Source organism: Lepisosteus oculatus, chromosome 7 (assembly GCF_040954835.1).
Source record: "Lepisosteus oculatus isolate fLepOcu1 chromosome 7, fLepOcu1.hap2, whole genome shotgun sequence".
Classification (NCBI taxonomy): Eukaryota; Metazoa; Chordata; class Actinopteri; order Semionotiformes; family Lepisosteidae; genus Lepisosteus; species Lepisosteus oculatus.
Genome location: NC_090702.1, coordinates 20,058,983 through 20,085,506, shown reverse-complemented (window position 1 = coordinate 20,085,506; position 26,524 = coordinate 20,058,983). Strand labels below are relative to the sequence as shown.

General features: G+C 35.8%; 1 protein-coding gene across 1 annotated transcript in view; it reads right to left on the bottom strand.

The window, feature by feature from the left end:
* pawr (PRKC, apoptosis, WT1, regulator) overlaps positions 1-26,524 on the bottom strand; it is a 98,553-nt gene that overhangs the window by 47,519 nt on the left and 24,510 nt on the right. The gene's annotated exons all lie outside the window — the stretch shown is intronic.

The window sequence follows — 26,524 nt, the reverse complement described above, 5'->3', positions numbered from 1 at the left end:
AAAAAATTCTGAAATATAATTGTTTACTGTTTACTTCCCTGGAATGTCCAGTATTTATCTGAAATACACAGGTGACTATCGGGACCTGAACGCCGACTGATGTCTCTGAACCTCGTAGTGTAGTCTTTGTTTTCCTAATTCGTGGGCTTTCTGGGTCTATAAGACACAAAATAATAGAGTTCAGCTTGGAAGAGCTGCACTGGCTTCCAGTTTTCTCTCTGACACTGTGAGCAGCACCACGAGATGTTAATGGCTTTAATTTAGCCAAACTACAAGATTATCTAAAAGCTGCAGCTTAAAATAGGTTAATACCTAATCTGACCGAAGATATTCTCGTTTAGTGACACTTTACTAATGTTCAGTTCCAAAACTGCACCACCTGGAAACAAAAAATACTAAAGTAACTTTTTATTTGCATTTTTTTCTGAAACAGAAATGGATCAGATCCTTAGTGCTATTATATCTAATCAATATCAGCATTCATGATCTGTATATCTGCTGACCCAACTGTAGCAGAAGAGCAAATTGTCATAATGATATGATGTAACATACCTTACAGTAAATATGAATCTGCAGATTATTAAATCCATAATGCTGCAATGCAAAAGCTTAAATTAAACAGTTTGTCTTCTTTATTTCAATATCTCAATAAATTATGGCTGCCATGCAATAGTAATTTCAGCTATATAGAGTGATATATGAAAAGAGGCTACAAAGCACAGAACCAGATAGATTATTACAGGTGCTGATTAAGTAAAGCAGAATTTAATTTAGCTCACAGATTTATTCGAAAACTCATTAAAGAGGGAAAACATTTGACAAACTTGATGAACAAAAATACATTTTAAAACAGCAGTCTGCACAAACTTTCAATGCACTGTTTTTATGCGCTCCATTTGATGACAGTAATTTTTGTAAATATATTTTGTAAACAGTCATTTTACAAAACTACTTTGAACCTATTAAATGCTACTGAGCAATTTGTTAATTCTTAATGTAAGCTTTATAGTTCAATTTATCTTAATACTTAGAGTAATGCATGCATTTATTTACAATCTTCTACAACTATAGTTATATAAATGTGTATACTACCTATGTAGTATAATTTTACTAACACAGATGTTTGAACGGAGGGAATCTTCTTAAATAACAGAAGCATAAAATCAGAATGAAACAGCTGGTCTGGAAAACAGGTTTACTGCTGTGCACACTAATTATATGGGGTGTCACTCCATGATAAACTGGTAATAAATATTTATTGCATTTTGTAACAAGAAAATGTAGAGTATGAATACTGAAAATCAGAAAAAAACAGTATTGATGAGCAGATTCAGCTTTGCAATAACATGGTTTGCATGCTCTTTGAACAGTTTTTTGTATGACGGTCAGACAATTTCAGTAAAAAAAAAACCTTGATAATATTTTAAAAGATTTATCCAGACTAAAACAGACAACTTTCTCAGTTTCATTTAATAAAGTTAACAGAAAAAGTGATCAGGATAATTAATTCAACAGATCTCATGCAAACTATTTACAGGCCGCATCGTGAAGAGCTCTATTTCTTGATTATTCATGTTTATAAATACTTCCTGACACAAAATAAAAATAAAACAAATGCCTTTTCTTTAGTTTCGTGGGCAATCACAGTGTGCCAACTGGCTTTTTCAGCTGTTTATGTGACCAAAACCAAATTATAACTTACAGACAGCATAATTATGTTGGGGACCAAAATAAAACACATTGTAAAAAAATCCAATAATAGATGGCTTTTTCTAGTATAATATACAGTATTACACTTGCATGTCTCGGCACACTATTGCAACGTGTCCTATGAGAGTGCCAACAACATGTTCAAGTACTCTAATATAACAAGATTTTATCATTTGCTTTTTGACTTTGATGTTACGTAATGGATTTAACCTACATTCTTCCTGGTGTTAATTCTATCGACCATTTTAAAACTCTGACATATACTGTCATATAACAATATAATCTGAGAAATCAGGACACCATGACTTTTGCTCTGCATAAAATATGCTCTTGATTTCTCCGTCTCCTGGTAGAATATAATCACAGTATCTTAGGAAAAACAAAGCTGAGTGAAAGCTTGAGACCAATGTGGAATGTTTTGTAGACAAATATTAACTAGTTTGGTTTCTTCCTAAAATGGTAGCTAACACAGAGCTATCACATACTTTTCTGAAGACAGCAAAGGCCTTCACCGAGAATGAAATGTTACCAGCCATAATTTGAAAAACAGAAAGAAATTCAAAGAAAACAGCACCCACTTATCATAACATAATACACTTGTGGAAACTAGGAGCTGCATATCAAACAAATATGACACGTAAACATCGTAACTAATAATTAAGCTCAACTGCAAGCTGGTTCAACAGCTTCCAGACATTCCACTATAATAAAATGTTACGATATAGTGACAAAAGCTTTATGGAACAGGAAGAAAAATATCTAATATCTAATAGCATTGCTGCTAATATAAAAATTATAATTCTAAAACAAACCTACTGTTGTGAATTGTTGTAAATTTGACAGTTATGTTTTTATGAGGAATGCTAGTTATAAAGAACAATTGATAACACTACATTTATGACAATCACTGTCATCTAATTCATGTATGGTTCAAAATCAAATTGATACCTCCTTAAACTTGAAATACTTCATATCTCGTTCTAGTGAGAAACGTGTGCTTAATGCCAAGGACACTAACCCAGCCCTTAGAATATTTAACTGCAGAATTGTGCAGGCCTATAACTGCAATACTACTACCTTAACTCCCAAAATATAGTGAACAGATTAGCAGGCTTTTTTTTTGTATCCACGAGAAACAGCTTTGCTGTACTGTAAGACTACAGTCTTTAAATTAAATAAAATGTTCAAAAATGTTGATCATGTACTAAATGTCTTCTGTTATTGAGAGGCTACTACAGTATGTGCTTCAATTAAATCACCACCACCAGAGGGCAAGAAAGTGTTGTGTGGAAATAAAAGTATAGGAGTCATTATCACACTAGGATATTCATATGAGTGTTGAATAATACAGCTCAGGCTATATCTGAGCTGACACAGCAGCAGAATGCCCTTCAGTAAGTTCCTGGAATAGTACTTGTCAATGCTGAAGCTGATCAGTTATAATTTAATCACAAACAGCTTGAATATTCAAAACCAAAATTGTAAAACAGCCAGTGGCAGTCTGACAGCATACCTGTTTACACTGGAGCACTACTTTACAATCATAAGAGTGTCATTTACAAACTTGTTACACTCATTAGCTAAAGAGCTTTTGAACGGTAACTAATTCATGTTTACACCACGATTCAATCAGTTCTGGTGCCTCCATTTTGTTACAAATGCTACAATTTGTATAAAGATTGTATCCTACTGTACCAGAGCTGATGTCAAATTTACAAAGTTCAAACTACCACTGTAACTTTAAAAACAAAACAGCAGTAGAGAGTTTATATAGGAATGTCGCTTTGTAATTTTTAAATTGGATTGTCACTTTCGAGTTTAATGGACACATTTTTAAGACGGGAGCAATCTACAGTATAAGCTACATGTGATCAAGCTCATATTCCAGAGTGGATATAAAATGTATCACAACAACTTGTGAAATGCAAATTGAAAACAAGTTTGGGTAAAGATAAAATATTTTAATTCAATTAATTACATGGCTTATCATACAGAAGCAAACTGAAATTTGCCAACAAAATCACAGTCAGTCAACCACTTTGACTTATAAGCCATTTTGCCATATTTTAAATGTATCGTCACTAGAATGATATCTACCTCATTTGGAGTTAACTGGTCCAACAGTTCTTGAACAAGATTTGTTACAGATTACAAGACAATGAGCTCTTACAGATGTAAAAACTATCACAACTTAAAATCTAAATCTGAAACATGTCTAATTGTCAATGAAATCCCCCCAGGTTCAATCCTCTTAGCACTTAGAAGGCTTCATAATGTTTTTCCAAGCACCCAGGGGTTAGGATATTAGGTAAAGCTTATTGGCACTACTTCATTAACATGATGTTTTGTAGCTGTTCTTTCAGAATATAATGAGGACTTAAGTCAGAGATCTTGGTTTAATATAACTCCTTCATGGGAGAAAGCAGGCATTTTCTAACCCGGGGAGAATTACTCATGACGCTTCTGATAATCTTAGCTCTTTATTATACATTTACCTGAAAGACGTAGCTTCAGCTTACGAGGCGTGCAAAACATTAAACAAGTCTCTTGTTTGCGTGACTGAAGCTAAACAGCAATAAAATATTAATTTTACCAATGGAAAGCAAACGCCAGATGGAAAAGCTGGAGAGCTTTACAGTAATGGTTGATGGTTTCCCCATCCATGCGTCAGCCGTAGTCAGGAACCTGGGAGTCACACTCGATCCTCTCCTGTCTTTTGAGCCCCACATCAAAATAATTTGATTAAGACTGATTCATGCATTTATAACATCAAGTCTTGATTTCTGCAACTCTGTGGGCTCCCCAACACTCTTCTCAGCAAGCTGCAATATGTTCAAAACTCTGTAGCAAGACTACTAAATCACACCAGACCTGGGCAGCATATCACTCCTACACTTAAGTCTCTAAATTAGTTACCTATAAAGTCACGTATTATCACATATTAATATACTGTAAGATCTTGTTACTAATTTTCAAGGCTCTAAATAATCTGACTCCATCATACATCTCTGAACCCCTGCATCTTTACACTCCCCCCTATAGGCTCCATTCCCTGAGGACTAAATCTCAGACTTGTGGTGATCGTGATACTTTATGGAAGACCCTTCCTCTGTCTCTTCGGAAAAAAAATATTTCTTCAAACCCAAACTCAACTTTTTACCAGGGCCTTATATTCTATCTGTATAGACCTGTATGCTCTCGTGTGTTTTTTTTCTTTCACTTTTTTGTACCTTTTTTCTTGATCACTATATTACTTTGTCCTTAGGCTTAGAAAGGCGCTTTACAAATAAAATATAATTAATATTAATATTAATAATAATAATAATGCTCAAGATTATATGACTTAATGTTTGTGCATTTTAACCTTACAAATTATTTTATCATTATTACCATTATTATTTACAGAGAACGTTTTTAATTATATAAGCTCTTCTTTATCTTCAACAACTAATTCGCGCCAGTCTTTTACATCTACCTTTTTTGGGCAAAGCACAGGTAAGTACAGCACGGTTTGGTTCAGAACATTCAAAGAAAATCAAACTATATTCTTTACAAAATATTACGCAGGACTGTCTAGAAATAACTATTCAACTGTATCCATCTTTGTAATGCAAAGGTGCACAGCACTGGTACCCTCTTTCATTTTTAAGAATAATGAAAATTCTATCAGTCAGAAAGCTTTCCATATTCATATTATCTTTTTGTTCAAAACAGGCACTTGGTATTCATGTGAGTACTCACACAAGATGAATAAGGTTCAGGTATGCAATTCTGAATTCATAAGCTCAGAATAAAAGGAAGCAGTGCATTAGCATTAATGTCAGTGTGAAATGCTCAATACGCCAAAATAAAAGTGTGAATCAAAATTATTATACGGTGAGACTCGTGCATTTTTTCTCCTTGAGTGGTATTCAATTCTTTTTAGCAATGGACATTAAGCAATTCAAAGCCTGTAGAATTCTTAAAAAATAACATTTTTAGAGCCAAGACATTCACTTGCAAAAACAGAATACAAAAACAGCAGCACTGTCTTGAAAGAGGAGATGTGGAAAATTTGAGCTGCGATTACTGTTTTTAAAATTCTTTTGATAAAAATGCTGTGGGGTTATAATATAGAATTCCTTAAATTCTACCATTATGGGAGACTTATGGTATCTCTCCTTACATAAAGATTTCACAACTGTAATGCCACAATGACAGCTGAAGAAAGCTCCATGGCCAAAACTTTGCGTTTTCTTTCTTCTCTTTTTAGCATGGAATAAACCTATTACTTGTTCGTGGTGCCATAATTATGACTTTGTTTTTTGGGGAATTATGTAACGGACAAGAAAGAATTAACAGAATGCTTGAACTCTGAACTATTTAAGGGGGGTCAACTGTATATAGTATATTTTTGGAAATGAACTGCACATGTGTTTGAAGTGTTCCAGGCCAATAGTGCAAAACAAAAATTAAAAGACTAAATGACTAAATGATGACTGAAAAGGCAAACGGTATGAGCTGGATTTCCACATTTTGAACCACTATCTCTGCTGCAGAGTTCAATTACCTACATGTTAAACAGCACTCTACATCACTACTGGGAGCACAGACGTATGGGAAACATTTTGATTTCAGCATTTGGACTTTTTAGACAGTCCTCCATCCTGGTCCTGGAAGGACAGTGTGTCTGGAGCTTTTCTAGGTCTCCTTAAAACTCCAACACCAGAAAAACTGTGAGAAACTGTTAAAACTTCATCCAATTAAGCCAATAATGAGCTGATTCAGGTTGCAACGAGCCTTGCAGGACTGGAAACACACCACAGACACAACAAGCCCAGCAGGACAGGACTCCCTGCTGAAGAATTTTATTATTCCAGATTGCATAACACAATAGTTCTTAACACTTGTTCTGGGACCACTGCAAGTTCTGGTTTTTGCTCCCTTCATGTTCTTAAATCAATTTTAATTCTATTTTAGGTTTGCTTTTAGATTTCCTTTCTACTCTTAAAAAGTGACATGGGGCTTGTAATTGGTATCAACCTTCTGCTAACGAGTTTCAATTCTCGTCAGGTGTGATTAGCTGAAAGTTAATAAAAATGGACATATAAGGGGTAAGACTGAGAGCATTTAACATAATATTGTCATTCTCATCTGTTGGTTCATCATAAATTGATTACCTATAAAGAGGTTATTTAAGCAAGTAGATTAAGTAGATTCTTAACTAGAAGATTGTGTAGATGCTGAACAAAGTCCTATATGTTGAAGTTGCTGGAAATAGTACATCAAAGGATTCAGTGCCAATAAAAAAATCTGAAGAAGCAAGCAGATCATTTACAGACACCAATTAACACCACTGATTAAAGATGAAAACCAGCAGACAGCGGTCCTTCACCGGTCTGACAAAAACCACAGAACCTTTCAGAGCAACAACTTAAAGAGCTCAACGCACATGTCTATGCCATTTCTATTTTGTCAAGCAGTAACACCTCTAAACTGATTTGAGAATGTTTCAATAAACAATGACATTCCTCCCATTTACAAATTCTTTTCTTTAACAGGGACACTGAGAAGAACCATAGCAGCAGGTCCTAGCTACAGATGTTGCATATTTAGTCATGATTCACGTCTCCTGATGCTATTTAGCTGCAGATAAAAAACAATGACTCGCTTCAACATACATTCACCACTCCCAACGCCCTCCCCATTATCCTTAACAGGACAGAGATCATTTTAGACTCTGGATTTAGTTGAGTGTTTGTTCCTTGTTTTTGCGCTACAATGCCAAGCCATTCCATCTCCACTTAGCAAATCTCTTCATCAATCAGCATGTGAAAACCCTTTGGCAGAGACACACTACACATTCCTAAGGGTATTTCAGTTGCTAAGTGGTAAGACTTGCATCACACAATCTTTTAGACACTTACTGTGATTTCAGATCACAAGCCCATTCACTGGACCTTTGTGCGCTCTAACTGAATGACCATTACAAGACAGAAGTAACTTTCTAGGAGAATGTTCAAGTCTTATTTCTGTGGACACAAAAGTCAGCAAAGGAAGTGATTCCTTTAAGTGACTGTAAAGGAAGCTAATTTTACATATCCCACTTGATTGTTTTTTTATATATTTCTGATTTTGCAATCAGGCTAAAGAAAAACTAAAAAAACAACAATTTTTTTTTCTTCATTTGTGTGTTTACTAGAATTCGTAAGTAACACAGGAAAGTGATTTAAAAAAGACTTCCAAGAATGCAAAATCCATGATTTTATACCTTTCCCATTCATGTATAGTTGCAATAATCTGTTCACATTGTTACTGAGATTTTTTTAACACTACTGTATCTGTTCCAGAGGCGACAACAGCACAAAGTCACTTGATGTGCTAAGCCTGCTGACCACAAGATGCTCACCTTCATTCTGCAATGGATTGTGGGAGTATGGAACAAGTTAATGTTGTACCCCGGCTCCTTTCAAGAAATGGCTGGAAAGGATGTTCGGCTCAATTAGCCATTAATGACCACACGAGCTAGATGGGCCAAATGACCTTCTCTATCTATGTTCAGTGGAGAGGTACAGTATCAGCCACCCTCTCACAGTCTCACAGCTGGCATCTCAAATATTAGAAATAGTTAAGGTTCTCCAAATACTATTAACAGGTATGTGCAATTATCTTGACACTCTAACAAAACTCAGGTTACTTACATTGCCTTACATATACATTATTAAAATTGTCATAATGTACAACTATTAACCAAGCAAGTCAACAAAAGTGATTATAAAAGCAGTTTTACCTCTTATTATGTTCGGCATATCCTCAAGATTTAATATTATCAACTGAAAACACTGATTAACAAGTACTGTAGCACTTCTACAAACATATGCAAGTTACTCAGCAAAAACCCATCAAACAGGCTCTTTATTACTCTTCACTCTTTGATACTAAAGGGGAAAAAAACAAATGATTATGACATCCAGTAAAGAAAGCTACAACTGGCTTCTTCTCCATTAATAAAACAGTTCTACATTTTTTGGCAGGCAAGTGTTTATTAATTTAAGATAAATAATCTAGTGCAGGTTTTTCCAGTCTATGCCAAGTTTTTTTTTTTTTTACCGTGTGTAAAACAAAAATACATCAGATAAGTGTTATCACCAACAGGTGTCTATCAATAACAGGAACAAGTCTGAACAGGCAGTGTCTTTTCCTGTTGCTTATCATCATTATGTAGAACATAGGCATGACATCTCTCTGACAGTAGCTCCAATCTATCATAAAACATAAAAAAACAAAGCATTCGATATAACAAAATATGATCCCACATGTATGTCACAGCTGTAAAACTAATTGATAAACCCTTTCAATTATTTCTTATATGCTTCTATTTAAATTCACTAATAACAGCATGTAAATAGGGTGCATTTGTAATAAACAAATTACAGAAATTTCACACTTTTTGGTCTGTTTTTTTCTCTTCCTCCCCTTCATGGAAGGTGTTTGCAGTATGACTCCTGTCCAAACACAGTAGGGGAAAATGTTTGTTTTTTAAAGATGTTTTCAATAAGCAAAAGTGTCTTTTCAACTTGAATCCATTAGTAATTAGCATAATAACTCAGACCTGGCCAGATATCTCAGCGATGAATACAAAAGCCATCAACTCTAACTAATCATCACGTCTTTTGAAGAATTCAGTTTATTAATCCAGCCCACTATGGCATTTTAATTAAAACTTATCTGGCTCTTCTCAGACAGTAGGGACCTTTCATCCAAGGAAATTCCAGATCAACAGCTAAGGCACAAAATGTGTTTGATGTCTGCAATTAAACACAGGGAATCCCAAAACAATCAAGGTAATGAAGAATGAAAACCACAATGAAAGAACTGGTATGAGTAAAGAGAAATAACACAAAAACAACTGCAAAATTCAATTAAAACTAAATTAGAGTTCTAGGGAAAAAAAAAACTCATCTCATCTTAACCTAATCTGCACATCTCCCAATCTTAAGCACTTAATGTTTATCATTTTTTAGTTTTTCAACTGCACCACCATTTTGAAAGAAACATTCAGTTTTAACTGTGACACATTACTCTGATTTAACTACAAACCTGTTTATTCTCCTAAAATAAACGTTGCTTAATATCATAGCTGGTGAGGAATACTGCTACGTAAGATGTTGTAATGCTGAACATTTCAGCTATAGCTCACAAAGGACAGAAAACAGTACATATTACCAAAGGTGAATAATTAAAATAACTGATTAATAAAACATTGAAATACTGCGTCCCCATGATTTAACCAGAAACTGAAATACGTTTTAAAAACTGAAGAAATACCATTAAGTCGGCTTTTCTCTTAACTTCTTGACCACTGTAAAAAAAGATTTGACATGTTTCTGGAAGCTATGTCTTTAAAATTAAAAGGAGCTTCGTTCCGTGGTTTGCCGCTCTGCCAACTTCATCCTTGGAAATGAACACTTCGTTAATTAGGTGCCTCTGTATGAAGAACAAGCTAAAAATCAGGTTCTGTTATGTCTGCTTCCTAATCTTGTTTTCACCCCAGTGCTGGCACTGATACTTCCTTCCTCCCTCTCCTGTATCTTCTGTGTTCTTTCACACTGACAGCCCACTCCCTCCGATCTCACCCAAGCATGAGGCGATGCCATTAAGAGGCTAGCGTTGGGCTGCTTCTTCTCATTTACTGCAACTGTTACCCTCACTCTTTAAAAGCAAGAGAAGAAAGACTGAATAAGGAAAAAGGGATAATAAAAATACACAGGCAGCAGGGCTAAGAACAGTTTTATTCATCCACAGAAGTTAATACCCACTCATTTGCACACGCCAGACACAAGGGTCGGAAGCTCTGTTCTCTGAAAAGGGGCTGTGAAGTAAGAAAGATGCATATAATGTACTGTCTCTCATAACCCTTTTCTCTCCAAGTCCACTCCGTCAGAACATATGGCACTACCAATTCCAGCTAAACCCTTGGTACTTAAAAGGGTTTTTTTACAGTGCTTTTCCAATCATTCAAGTTTAAAACTGTAGGCGTTTTCAACCGACAAATGCTGATCACATTGAGAGCTTGGACAATCGACCCAATACTTGGTCAAAAACTAAATGATTGACCTGAAAGAATGAAAAGTAAAAGGGCTCACTGCTCCACAGGAAGACTGCTGGACGGTCCCCTGATTTAGGCTTACAGAATGAAATATTGCTGATATTTTATTGAGCGCACTTCTTAAAAATAGGGAAATGGATGAATACGTATTTTTCTATTTCTGTAAAGTTTTTATTTAGTAGTAGTTAAGAAAGAAATATTTACCTTTATAAATAAGACATTCATCTGAAAGGAGGCATATTATTGAGCTCAAGTTGTTTTTTAGTAACTGGCTTAACATCTTATCAATCGTTAAACTTATTGAGAAATGAGAATTGGAGGCAGTTTCCTTAATTAGGGAATCCTGGTGAAACCAAGTATTTGGAAAAAAAAGCAAGAAAATAAAATACTAGTGTACCATTATTTTTCTGCAAGCCAAACACTATTCGGTATACTTCCTTTAATACAGCTTTCAATCTTGGCAGCTATGTTGCTGTTCCTTGGCTACAGTTTCTTCACATTCAAATCGATGCAGCTTGCAGGCCCGTTGGTTTTCAGAAAGCAGAAGAATCACATCCACTATGAACTCCCTTAAAACATAACCTCCAGCTACTACATGAGTAATTCTTATAGACTATCCCTAATCATTATTGTACAATATGTCGGGGAAGCAGCTTCAATTTAATGTTAAACGTTTTTAATACTGTCTTCACTTACCACAGAATGACTAATCAGTTCATAACAGTTACATTTGTGTGGAAGTTAAGACACAAACCATGTCAAAAGTAGTTCTGCTCTTTAATGAAAGTATTCCTCGACAGAACAGGTCTTGCCCTTCTCCTTATTTTAATAATGGGTCACAATTAAGAGTCTATCAAGTGCTTCAGAAAAGTCTGAAGTTTGAAATGAAGTTTTTTTCTAAAATTAACAAAAGACTGGAAATAAAGGTTCCTGACACTATGAAATAGAAGACACAGAGCAAATGAGGCCTTCAATTAGAAAACCTGGTGAAAGGCAAAAAAAAAAGTCAGCCTTTACGAGCAGCACTGACACATGCCCCAGTGCCACAATATCAACCACTTGGTGGAGCTGTGCCAATTGTGTACATATAACATAGCATTTGTATTTCAGGCAGTAAATCACATGAGTTGCAAAATGATTCTCTTGAAGAAAAAAAGCACCTGAATTTTAACTCTGAAACTGAACTGTGAAAGCCTGAAATAGTGTATACCACAAGTGAAATAACTTTGTGGGGATAACCACAGCCATCTCTTAAAAATGAACCTGAATGTCCAACAGATTGCAAATCTGCACAGAATCAATTAGTCTTAGTGGCTCTAGGGACCTGGTAATGACAATAATAATACCCTGTGGCAACATCTATCACTTTTTGAAACCATGAATTAAACACCAGCAAATAAAAAGCAGTACTGGTATCACTGACAACTTCAAAATTTGTTCTGCAATGGTCACTTTTACAGTACACAGACTGCAATCAACAACTCCATTCCAAGCATCTAGGACACAACTGAAATGCCAGCTTACAGTTTACAAGGGACAAAAAATCTCAGCAATTATTTCAAGAAAAAGAAATGAGAGCACAGGAATAAGAGATGTGCTAATAAAAAAAATTCCCCAAGACACCAAACATGCATTGAGTAATTGAGGGTATAATGTCTTTGAGCAACAAATCACAACAAAAGGTTGGCATCAAAATAGGCCCCATAGTATAATGCATGTCATTCTGCATTAATAAGAGCTAAAAAATCCCTATTCCCATATCAGCATGAAACAAAGCTGTCCATTAAAATTAGTTAAGGTGCTTAGTGCAATTAACAATGCCTTTGGAGACTGTAGAATGGCTTAATTTTATTTATTCTTGCTTTAGGTCTAACCTCTTTCTATCACATAGCATTTCAATTTCCATCACTCACCTTTATGTGCAATTAGAGAGGTAACGAGTTTGAAGAAACAGCAGCAAAATTAAAAAAAAAACATCAAAACTGCAGAAATGCCATACCAACTTCTGTTTACTTCCAGAAACACACGCAGCCTTCGACATGGTGTGATCAGTAACATGGGTTTAGTTACTTAAAATACAAACAAATCCAGAAAAAATGCAGTTTAATTAACAACATCTGCTTGACGTTCTGGCAGGCTTAGAAATTCTTCACTGCTAATAGGCATGAACGTATTATATTTGTTTATGACAGACCAATAACGTTTATGTGTTATACCTATCCTCTTACATAAACCTGCATATTTAGAAGTCCGGTATTCATAAACATAAACACAGTATTCTCCACAGATTCCTCAACCATGCATGTGGCACTGCAATGGGAAGCGGATTGAAACGAGCTGACAATTTATTTGGAATGCACATCAGGATTCAATTCATTCTAATTGTTGTGAGGAAGTTTACTATTTTCTCGGCTTGTGGAAATAGGACTGTGCCACAATGAAGGAGTTTTTTTCCCCCAGACTAAATCACACATCAGTATAAGAACACACCTTTGAATGCAATATAGTGCAAATATTAAACTGATTCTTTGTAGTCCTTAGTAGTGAGCAAATTAAACACCTGAGGTTTGCAAGTAGAATGCTTCCTTACAAGAAAACAGAAACGTTTTTTAAGTCAATTCCAAGCAGTTCTAAAAATACTGTTCTGTAATTCCTCTAAGACTTTTCTTGGAATATGAAAGCCTACCCTATCAGATTCTGCTCAAATAGGCCAGTGTTACCACTAATATAAGATAAGATAAAAGATAAGATCACTTTATTAGCCATATACAATTTCTTGCATTAGGAATCCGTCTTTTCGCATACCCCAGCTTGCTCTCCATGAGACACACAGACAGGGAGAGAAGCTTGGGGTCAGAGCGCAGGGTCAGCCATTGTACAGCGCCCCTGGAGCAGCTGGGGTTAAGGGCCTTGCTCAGGGGCCCAACGGAGTAGGATTCCTCTGCCAGCCACGGGATTTGAACCGGCAACCTTCCAGCCACAGGTGCAGATCCTTCGCCCCCTTTTTTAATATTAAGGATGATTCAAGATTCCAAATCTATCAATTGTTTTCAACAGATTTTATTATTTTTCATTTTATAATCAGCAAATTGCTAATTGTTTTTCTTTTTTGCAGCTCTGCTCACAGCAACATCTCCTGTATTGGATATGGAATATTAAAAAAAATTGTCAAGTAAATAATTTGTCTATATGAGAAAATAGCTGATAACATATCTGGTCATTACTATTATCAAAATGAAAGCCACAATGCAACGGAAAGCTCCAACAGACTTGCAGGCTACATACAAGAAATAGGCTTTAGCCTCAGAAGGAAGGAACGGTTTCCTAAGATCTATCCCGATACAAGATCACCAGGGCTATATCTCATCCAGATGCTTGTCCCCACCTTGCTGCTGAGTCTCAACAACACTTCTCCTAGACTGTTCTTGCCTTCTGATCTGAGTTTTCACTTTGTTTTCTAACCACTGAACAAAAGGACTAAGGTTAACTTCTGTCGTCTCATGGCTGTTTAATTTGTTGGATACTAATACCAGTTATAAATAAGAGGAGGCCATTCGGTTCACTTCTGGTCTTCGTTTGTGAGTTAGTAGCTCATTAAATCAAAGACCTCATCAAGACGTTTCTTAAAAGAGGCCAGGTTATAGGCTTCCACAACATGGCTGGGTTGCTTGTTCCATACTCCCACAACCCTTTGGCCAAAGAAAGAGGTAAAAAATGTCTCATGTACTTGGTACTCCCACTGAGTTTCCACTTGTGGGTCATGTTTCATTATCATTCTGAAGTACACTGGGTTGCCTTTGTCATGCTAGTCATCCTTGAATTATTGTATTTGGTCCCTCTCCTTTCCAGGAGGTTAAAAAGGTTCTGTTCCTTCAGCCTGTTATTGTAGGATATGCTCTTAAGCCCCAGAATGTATCTGGCTACAGTCCACCAGAGTGATTCCAGATAAGTAAAATAGTAAAATGGCAACGAAAAACTTACACAATATTCTAAATCAGGCCTTAGTAATGCAGAATATAATTCGTGCATCATCCTTCATTTAAATTCTATGCTTTTAATTATATGTGCTACATTCTCTTTTTTTTACTGCTTCCTCCTATTGTCTAGAAGATGTAAATGACATGCCAACAAACACTTCAAGTCTTTTTTCTAAGTAACAGTTCTAGCTCAGTGTTTTTCATTTTGGATGTAGCCGTTTTGCTACCAGCATGTAAAACATGCACGTGTCTACTTTAAGTGTCATCCAGTCTTGAATTACATCTAACTAATTTTAATTAGTGCTTGTCTGCACATATGACTGACTCTATAAGAATTTGGCTCATTGATAGAATTTAGGAATAACTAACCTCTTGCATAAATCCTCTTAAACTGAGGACAATATTAATATAAACCCATAAAACACACAATTAAATTAATTACATTATTTTGAACTTTGATCAACTTTTTTAATTTCAGAGAATTTCACAACATTCATTATTTTTCAGAGGCAACAAACATTTCAAGTTTTTCCATAGTTGCAGTGCCTTTAAGACTAAAGCCTAAAAATAAACAGAAAATTCCACAACTTGATGAAACCATTCTCTTGCAGGCCATTACTAAGAAACCTACACAGAAAAAAAGAGCCATTAGCCCTTTGCCATTCAAAGGAACACTTCACTGTGCCTTCATTAGATTGTATCAAAGGACTCCAAGACTCAAGATTCGGACATGACAAGAGCAGAATTTTAAAGCAGAAGCACATCACAAAACAAGAAAAACAGTCTTTGGGCCAGTGCTAAAATGATGCCAAAAAAAAACTTTAGTACATCAAAGAAGTAATGTTTCAACCAGTGAGCAAATTGTGAACATTTTTTGTCAGACTGCTGTGGAAATATCTGCTATTTTGCAAGTAGCAGGAGCATGGAGTACTTAAACACATTTTGTGAACATTTGGCACTCTGACAGAATAAAAAGAAAGAGCATGATGTTACAATTAGATCCAAATGTGCACATTGGCAGAAGCAGTGTTTTTGTGGAATGATAAATTAATAAAATGATACAAGTGCATGAATTTATAATCAAAGTCATCTGAATCAGTCCAGGGAAGAAAACTTCAGAGCAGTACCATAACTAGGACACCCTAATTACTGCACATATCACTAATAGATAAGGGTGCAGAAACAAAATGAATAACTGAACTATCCTTGACTAGCAAATATTTCAGAAACTTTTCCAAAGAGATGAACCAACAGAAAAAATACTTATATAGGTTATTGCAAGTTTAAATAGTAGGCAACACCTTATACTATACTCATTGTCCTAATTTAACTATAAATTAAATGATACAAGATTTAACAAGCTGAAACCAAAGGAACAAGATCAGCATAAATTTTTATGTTTTGTGAACTTGTTCTACAGGTATTTAGATTATTCCCTAAAAAACAATGCCAGTTAATCAACTAGTCTTTTCTTCATGTGAAACAATTCAATCGTTGAGAGAACAAGGCTTACATTATGGAGTTATGAGGTGAAGTTAAAATGCCAAAAAATATTTGTAAATTACATATTGAAACCCAGGACAAACAAGAAAAATAAAAAATCAGTGGAACACAATAGAACATGGGAGTTGTTGCTAAAATGGCAAAAATATTTAATGGAGAAACTTTGTCAACTTAATACGTTTCATAAACTTTATAAAGACGGCACAGAACTTCATCATCATCAGTCCATAGCCAAGTATTAAAACATAGCACAGTTGCGAATGTGTCTTTTAATCTGTTACAAGTCCATAAAACACACAAAATATTTCACCGATCAGTCTATAAAACACACTGGATGTTAACTGCCTTTGAGACACTGCTCATTCCAAAGGCATTCATTTGAAAGCAAGCAAGAGGCAGAGACAGGTGCAGCTGCAGCAGTAAACGAATTCCTTAAGGGATTGTTTCATGATGCTCCCAGGAGCTCTAGGTTAGCAAGCCCAGAATAAAACCGTTATAGTCAATCTGTGATGCTGATTTATATCCCTCCAATGGATATTAAGGGGATGTCTGGAGAGTGCTTGAAAGGTAACTTAGAGGACTCAATTACTTCACACCTCACATGTAGAAGAGAGCTTCTCACCCATGGAAACAGAACATTTACAATAACAGGAGGCCATTCTGCCCATCTAGTCTGTTTGGTCGTTAGCAGTTAAACTTATCTAGCCATTTCCTGACAGAAATCAGGGTACTGGCTTTAACCACATGACTATGTAACTTGTTTCATACTCCTACCACTCTTTGGGTAAAAAGATGCCACCTGTTCTCAGTTCAAGGAATGATAAAATAAATGATATGAAAGAAATTGTAAAGTTAAGAACGAACAGAACTCAACCATTGAATGACTATCCTACTGCAGGTGCCTGATGAGTTAACAGCTATTCCGAGAAGGAGAGGTGGGACAGATTGAATTAGCTAAAAATGCTCTATGAGGAGGGAAAAAAAAACTCAGGTTCAACTTCTTTGATCTGTGGAGCCCAAGCTTGCCAATAGTACTAATCCAGCAATGCATATGTAGTGAGAATACAAAGTCCTTCAATAATGCCACTAGAAACAATGAAAATGCAATCTTTGCGTTTCATTGATGGTCACTGACAATATCAAAGCCAGTGATCATGTAATAGACTGAAATCTGATTGTACGTAAAATTATGTGGGAAACGAACTAACTGGAAACTGTAAACCAAAAACTGGGTTCCAAAAACCCACACTATTTGAGTGATCATGTTTCTGTTGGTTTACTGTGTCCTCTTTAGGACATTTTAATCCATTTGTTCTATGGGGATCTACTGCCAACAGAAACAGCTGTTTGATGAAACAATTATCTAACTTTTGCTCTGTATTTTATTTTAAGGACTATAATTTGCATATTTGGACTCCATTACAACATTTCTGAAACATTAGGCCTACACATGGCACAAGTGCAGCAAAAAAGAAAAGACCACTCAGGTATCTAAGAATTCAAAATGTATAATACTTCTGTCTTGATACTACAATATAAAATGAAGTTCATGCACTGCACTCTGAGACATTATAAAAATCTGCAACTCTACATTTCTGAAATAGGATTATGATTAAAACAAATACTAAACTGAATATTTTTATTTGTACAGTGTTCAACACACACACACTTCCAGGGTCACTCAACTAGGACTGTCTATAAAATCCAACAAATTACACTGCAATCGTTGATTTCATCCTTACTCAGAAAGATTGCATTTTATATTGGAAAAAAATATAATGGCGTTATAAGACCATTAAGTTGAAAGGAAAAACTTTTTGTTCTCTTCAGTTATTTTCCTGACAGGTCTATTGTACGTGTAATGAAAAAAGTTCTGTTTATCCTTATGTGAACTAAAGAAAAAGAGGGTCAGCTGTCAAACTGTCAAAGATATTTCTCAAAGCAAACCAGATCCCTGTGTCTATCCACACATTTTCTCCTAGGTTTTGAAATGAGCAAATCAGTCTATGGATAATTAGGTTGCTCGACCTAAATGATGCACCCATATCCTTGTGTATGCATCCCTTGAATAAAAAGAGTACAACTTAAAGTATAAATGTAAGATTAGATAACTAATTTAGACCCTCTCGTGTGTAAAACAATCAAAAAGGCGAGGGTTGGAGAGAGTCCCCTAAACAAATGCACAGTATATCTTATATCTATATATTACCAGAATAACCTGTTGAGGACTACAGCAAACCTGCATGACAGAACACACCACTCTCCACCAGCTCTCCAGAAGGACAGGATATCAGTCCAATGCAGAGAAAATTAGAGACTGGGGGAAAGAACAATCTGGAGCAGATAGTGTAAGCTAGCCAGTATCTGTTCAGAATGTGGAAGAAGACTAGAGCCCATAGTGGGGAAAAAGCAGACCCTGGAGCTGTGGCTTTAGCAATGTCTACCTGGCACCCCATTCTGTAGCCTCTCCTAAGCAGGGTTAAAAATGATTAATAATCATAATACAAAGGGATGCTGTATTTTATATTTTATATAAAATATGAGAATAACGTGGAGGAATCAAAACGTTGATGTGAAAAGGGAGAAACTATTAAATTTCCATTACGTTACCAGAGTAGACAGCTTTTAGACTGATTGTAATATAATTTAGCATTTAAAAGAAATGCCAAAGCACTTTCAGATCCATCCTACGGCAAATCATAATTAGTTTCCCCTGTCTATTCTTTGGGCTCTTACAGTACAGAGGTGCATTTTCATGAAAAGAACAGAGACCTGAAGATGTTGACCACTGAATGATAAGAACTGATTTTCAACTCCCACCCAACTTTAGTGCATAGAGTGAAAGGACATCTTGACACAAAAAGTGAACAAAGTCCAACTGTAACAGATAAGACAACTGCAACTAACCTTAATCTTCAGCAGCCACAAAAACACACAATCAGCTGAACTGACATTTGCAGGCACACACTTGTGTGAAAATATGAAAATGAGTTTGAAACCCAGACGGCTTTTGTTATTTAGAGAACAAAGGACACAATTTTAAAAAATACATACTAAGGTACAGTATCTGAAATACGAAAAATCTGCCCTGTGTAGCATCATACATTTGACACTAAAAATAACTGGATGAGAATTTCAGCTGTTTTTTTTCTGTATTTAAAAATGTCAGTAACTGCTGAATACCCGTGAAATCAGATAAGATTGCTTTGTATGTTCTAAAACAGCAGCACCATTATGCACTACTGTACTTTGTGTTAAATTTTCACACTTAGGTTAACTATACAGAAACCATAAAAAAAATATTTTGGCAGGCAAACCAAACCTATGACAAAAATATTTCTTATCCACAACAATGAAAACAACTACAGGCATTCCTTTTAAAGAAATCACCTTCCTGTACCATCTGCTTAAACACCTGGAAGACAGAAAATGCATGCAGCATTCCAACTGGTTTAAGATAACACTGCATCTTTAACTTGGCATACAGACCAGAACTGAGAAAAGAGGCCGAAACAGACCTGCAAAGTAGAAGCACAAGACAGTGATTATTCTGGAACTCAAGTTTTGTCTGTAAACGGGGTGGTTATACAGTTGTCCACAACTGGCATCTTTGTTTCAGAACTGAGTGATCAGTCATGCAGTAGTCAAGATGTCAACAATAAGAAGATTTAAAAGTTTTAAGTACTTATGATATTGCACTTTTCTTGAATTCAGGACAGGAGGGCATAATTAATCATTTGACATATTCTACGTTAAATCCTGAAAAAGTACTGTGTAGAATTAAAAAAAACGATACTATAGCTTTAGCCAGCTCGCCAAACAACAGCTATAAGAACCCCACTTGTGTAAACAGATGAACAGCAAATTATACCTACAGAAACCTCTTCTTTCAAGTCTCCAAGCTCTAAACTAATCCCACATACTTTAGCGCTTGGTAGGAGGTTGGAATATTTGAATGTGTGACCAGGTTTACAAAATAGCTGACTTTTCTGTCACTGTTGGCTTTACGAGTTTTGCTGCAGTGATGGGAATTTAATCATTAACTCCCACGCAGGGAAGCAGTTTGTACTGAAGGCCGTGCATGTCACGTACCTACAGCCTTGCCATGCGAGTCAGCTCTCTTGGCGCAGTAGTAGTGAATGTGTATGGAAATCCTAAAGCCCTGGGTTTAGATTTCAGCACCCTTATCATTGCCATCTGAACCCTTGTCTGTCGAGATAATTGCCCTGACATATATTCCAAGTGCTCTAGCTCAGTATGTACACATTTGTCTTCTGCTCCTCAGAGTTCAGTTTTGTCTGACAGGCCGTAATGTAATTAATACCACAGAAGTCACAAACCTACAGCCTCTGTGCTGAATCAGCATACCAGTTGTACATACACCAGGGTTCATATGAGTCCAGAACACAATTCAGATTCAAATTATTATAACACACCAATGAACTAATAAATGCCATTATGTTAACACTACAGACTGTAGCACTAAAGCACCCTGAGAAAACCGCTAGCTAATGAGAGATATATTTTCATTACTCTGTATTTTTTGTTATTATATTAAAGAAAAAGATAGAACAGATTTGTTAACTTAGGAGTATGATAGGTCGTAGGTCATGTGTTACATCTCATGTTTGTCACTTCATTTAAAAAGCTTTCAGCCAGTAAAACAACTAATCTCAAATTTGAGAAGTGGTTTTCCATTACTTCTGTAACTAAGCAACCCTTATAGTGCCCTTTGCATTCACAGGACAAGAATGTGATTAGTATTTAAACAGCCTGCAACTGGTGGTAATACTGCACATTTACAGCTAATTAGTTTCCCATGATTTCTCAAACCTGTCGTCTTCTTTCACCATCATCATTTGAAATCTCTTAATAAGGCTGTTTATAAATATAGGTGATTTTTCTAAAATATGCAATATAATTAAATTAGTATTCACCAATTCAAGGACTGTCATGTTTTTCCCCCCAAATACTTCATTGGTTATGACTATTTTTATCATATTCTGATAATCATCACAATGATTGGCACATTCATACTATGATATAGGTTATTCTGTATTTTCTTTTTTTAACAGTAGTTATTTTGATATAAATCAAACCTTATAATACAAAAGTTTCTATTACCCTCTTAGCAAGACATCCATTTACACGTTTGTGCTATGAGAAGTACTACACATATTAAATGTGAACCTCAGAATTTACTCAGGAGAAATATGCATAGGACTCAAAAGTCTGGATATTAACTGCAATTTACATTTTGTTATCAAACTTTCTAACATTGAGCTATCACCACTACTATTTTATTCAAAGATCTGACAAACATCTTAAGACTTCCCTAGTCATTGAACTTACCTTTCCCTTCCATTTACCTTAAACATGTTTAAAATATTAAACACAAACACTCTCTCAAACATTTTCTGCCTCAAATTGAAATAACTTTCTTGTTTGACTTGTTCTAAGGCTTCCCAGTAGCATTTACATGCATTTTATCATCCCCAATCCTGTTCCAACATGAAAAAGACAACCTCCTAATTTTCAAAGAAAAGCATCAAACTGAAGACGGATTCCAGGTTTAACACCTGCAACTTAAAACACTGCAGTCTGAGACAGGATCAAACAGCACACACATATAATGAACACTAATCCCCAAGTCTATTTGGACTTCAAAGGGAAGTGAACTTGTGTTGCTCAGGTCAATAAAAAAAAAGGTTTCTAAAATTCAACAGACGGTTGAATCTGAACTGACTGCCACTGCAGTTTATTTGAAGATTCACCTCCCACAAACAGCTATAGGCAATTTTAATGCAAAATATGTAATCCTTACAGGAAAACAGCACCCAAATTACATATAAACACAGTTCTTATTCACAGTATTGTTGCTTTACAAGGGAGGGAGTCAATATTTGCTGCCGTAACATAAGGACAACCTTTGTAAAGCCTCATATAGATGACCAAGTGACCTTAAAAAAAAGTTTCCTTTCTGAACCACTTTGTGAAAACATTAGGTAGGTTGCCTGTAGCTGTATCGGTTTATTCTAAACAAAGTTGGTATTTTCTTTTCCCAACATGCCCCTGAGACAATTTGACTATGTATCCACATAGTTGTATCCACAACTGTCACCTCCTTGTCTCTTTGGTCTTGCAAAACTAGCAAAAGAAGATGACAAATAAATAGAACTCATGTTTAAAAAGCAAACAAGCCAGCATATATGAACTGTTTCCCAATCAGAATGACCTAAGGCAGCCTATACTGAATTGTATGCAGTGCTAGTTACACGCTTCTTTTTCCTCAAGTCAAGGTATTATCTTCACATGTTCAATTCTGCCACAAAGGTACCCCATAAGGACAACATACCCACAGGTGTGCTGCATAAACAACAGGAAGCTATACCAGCTGACATTCCACCTGGACAGCTAGTTCACATCTACAGTATATGTTACCTTTCCACAGCACAGAGGCAATCTACAGGCGACAGCTGTGTCATTCCATTTCAAGTTACCCAAACTCCAGGAAAATCCCATCTCATGATAAGGGAAAAATACTCACTTACACTCTGAAGACAGGATTTTTTCTAAACCATAATTTTAAATGCTGTACTTGTGATATGTGATGGTATTTTCAAAGCTATGAAAACATACATTTGTATCAACATCTCGCTTCAATGCTGGATAAAACCACTCTAGGCTAAACTGTATGGCTGAGATACAAGTTAAACAGGCACAATGATCAGAATCACCTGTCATCTCTGCTTAAAAAAACTGATGAAGAATGATGTACTGTATTATAATGCTTTACATATAGGTTCTTTGGAATCCATACAGTACTTTCAGCCTAGTCATTCTGTGTCTGAACTAATTTCACAACATGAGAAAATATTTCCTTGTTAAATAAAATGTTAACTTACACTTGTTATTGATGGCTTCTCTATAACATCAGTGTTGATAAGCTGAGAGCCATTTGTAGTTTTTTTTTTAATTTTATATCACTACTAAACTATATTCCACAGCTTCTCATGCTGTATTTGTCTTTCATTACACTGATTAATAAATGCCACTGGCTTTGTGTAAACAACAGTTGTAAAAATGGAATCACTGCCCATTAAATACAAAAGCTAGATTGTATTTTTACACGATTTCAGAGACGTACAGTGGAAAAAGAGAACGCAATGAGCACTTTATTATTTGAGCCAATAACTGTCAGGAAACACCACTCCTTCTGTTCTCTTTATCCAATTCCCCAAACCTTTGCTATTAAATTATTTAGTATACAGTTGTGTTTATCTTAAAATTTATACCTGAAAAGTCATACAAAATGTTCTATAAGTACAGCTTTACTTCATAATTTTTATGTTATCCCTGAGTTCAATAATAAAGTAGATTATTTTAAGAAAACAATGCTGTGAGTTTATTATATGATGCAAGATCTGAAAAAATTAACTTTAAAAATGATTAAAATAATTAATTAAGACTGTACAGAACCTTACAATCTCTGATGTGCACCCCAAAAGACTCCAGAAACCTTATTAAAAACATAAATAAGCATCTATAAAGCAAAACGGTGGAGCAAATCAAATGGCTCAGACATTAAAATAGATCTTTTTTTATTTTAAAAATTAAAAGAGTTTTTATCGAGGAACTGCACTCTGAATCCTGAGACCAGCAGATTTAGACTGAAAAAGAATTAACATACGGTGCACAAGAACAATCGTTTTCAAGGTAATATCAAACACAGGAAACAGGCGAACAAATGGAGCTCCATAATTTTCAGAAAAACAATGGCTTTCATTTCCCAGCATACACCACACTGTCTGATAAAGTCTTCACTGCCTAATCCCTCAATGGCCGATTTAACCTCACAATCACACAAATCTTTCTATACTCTGTCAGTTTATTTTTATGAGAATAAAAAAATACCTACAAAGGCTGTTCCCTTAGGAGAAAAGAAACAGGACCCAGTTACAGCTCCTCTATAGCTGCATTTCTAACAGAGGTTACTTCAGTTTCCTTTAGCATTACCAAAGTAGAATATGTACCTCAGCACCTTTCTGCCATTCTGGGGTCATGTTTCGCCATTTACAAACCAGCAACATTAGTTACGGATGAAAAGTTTTCAAGAATTCAGTGCTTTGTCTCATTAATTGGAAAACTTTGCCCCTAACAATGTGTGATGTCATCGCAAAACGCATGGATAACTCTAGGACGTGCAACATATCAAGTGTCTCAATAGTGTGACGGGAAGGGTTATTTCTTAGAGCGGTAAAACACTGTCAATATTTTGTTTAAAGTTCTAATTTATTTTAATGAAAGAAAAAAACACCCAAAAGATCTTGGCACAAAGTTACCTTAATCTCCTGTTTGGCACTAAATAAAAAAGAATTAAACTAATTGAAGCAAAGGGATTCAAACTTTTTTATGCACGATTTCAGGGTTGGTTTATGTAAAATTAGGTGATGAAAGCACAAGTCAAGCTGCTTTACTGCAAATAGAAGTCTGCTTTTCACACCAGTTACATCTTTTGGGCAAAACCCCATCCTATTATTTGTTTTTACGTGTGTTTCTTAACACATTAGAAATATGAGGATACATATACAAAAAACACTAGCTAGGAACATTAATTCTGGATCTCTGAACACGATTACAGAATTATATACAATTTGTGAGGGGATCCACAGCAGCAGAAGAGTGAAATAACCTCCTCACATTTTCTGCAAACCATTTTTGTAGGATCACTAATATATACTACATAAAATGCCCATGCACTGTACTATTCACAATCATAATACACAGCATGGAAGACACTGGCAAGCAACGGTGTTGATGCTTTTCGACATTCCTTTGATAAGGCTCAGGATCCATGAACCCATTAGATATATGACAAACTAAAATGGCCCACATTCTGATTTTCAAATGTTCTTACCTGTGACAAGCATTAAAAATGCCACCTCATTTCTTTGTTGTTACAGTACACATTTTATACTCGCACTTCTCTACACCTCATCCTACACATGTTCAATGAACTGATCTGTGAAAAGCTGGAGGCACTGTATACAAGCATACTGGTCTTTTGGAGAGGATTCATCTCTCCTTCTATGGGGTTCAACATCACCTCTTTAAAACCGCAAAAACAGGTTTTTACGAGTTCAGACTATTATCGAAACTCATTTGCACTGTTATGTTTTAATGATTTGTTGGATATGCAAAAATGTCAATCATTTCAGCTTACTCCTACAACCCTCATCTCAGCCCTAGAGAAAAGGAAAGTATATTCATGCCTCCTCCTCATCTCACAGTGTCTTCTTCTCACACTGCAACCCCACAATGATAAGTGCAGGGATAAGTATCAGAAGGGAAAGTAACAAACCCATCTCTGATCATTTTCTCTGATGATTTTACAACTGATTTCTGTGTAATATATGCTAGGGATTTGTGCAATATATTTATAATGTGCAATGCATCTTTTGTGCTCTGTACATTCTGGTTTGTTTTGCATCTTCTGTAATGTGAACCATTCTGTATACTCACTCGCGTTTTACGGCACTTCTCACTGTATTTATTGTATTGTATTGTTGTATTATTGCATCGTTTTGTTACACTGGGCTGTGTTGACTATGCCAGGCTGCTGTTGCACTGCAATTTCCCTCACAGGATTAATAAAGTATTTATCTATAACCCTGAAAACTGACACTCAAGGCAACCACTTCCTCTGCAAGCTCAGGAGAACCTAACTAACTCTATATCCACCAGAACCCACAAGCTCCAAGGCAGCTGTTGCCTGGGAAAATAATTCCATCAACACTAAACCATCACATGTCTATGCTACAGGGTCCAACCTGTGTCACAAGCAGAGGTCTTCACCAGTCAAGAGAGTCCTGCGGTTTCAGTGGATGAAGCCCATTTCCACCCTTAGCAGGAAGCCCATTTCCACCCTTAGCAGCTCCTGTAGTCCTCATCGAAACATAACATTGCTGTAGCCATGGAGTGATGATCTCCTTCTCAATGGGATCTGCAAACAGCTTTGCATGCAGAGCCCACCTTACAGTCCAAACAACTTCATGAGGTGCACTGCTTTTGTAAATGTACACAGCACATTTAATAAGGTAGTCCCATTAAACACAGCACTTTTGAAACTGCTTTACCTCTTCATTTGCTTTGCTAGGAGCCCAAAAGTGCAAGACAAAAACAAAAATTAGCGCACAGACAATAAATGAACCAGCACAGCAGATCAAATACAGAAACTCACATTTGC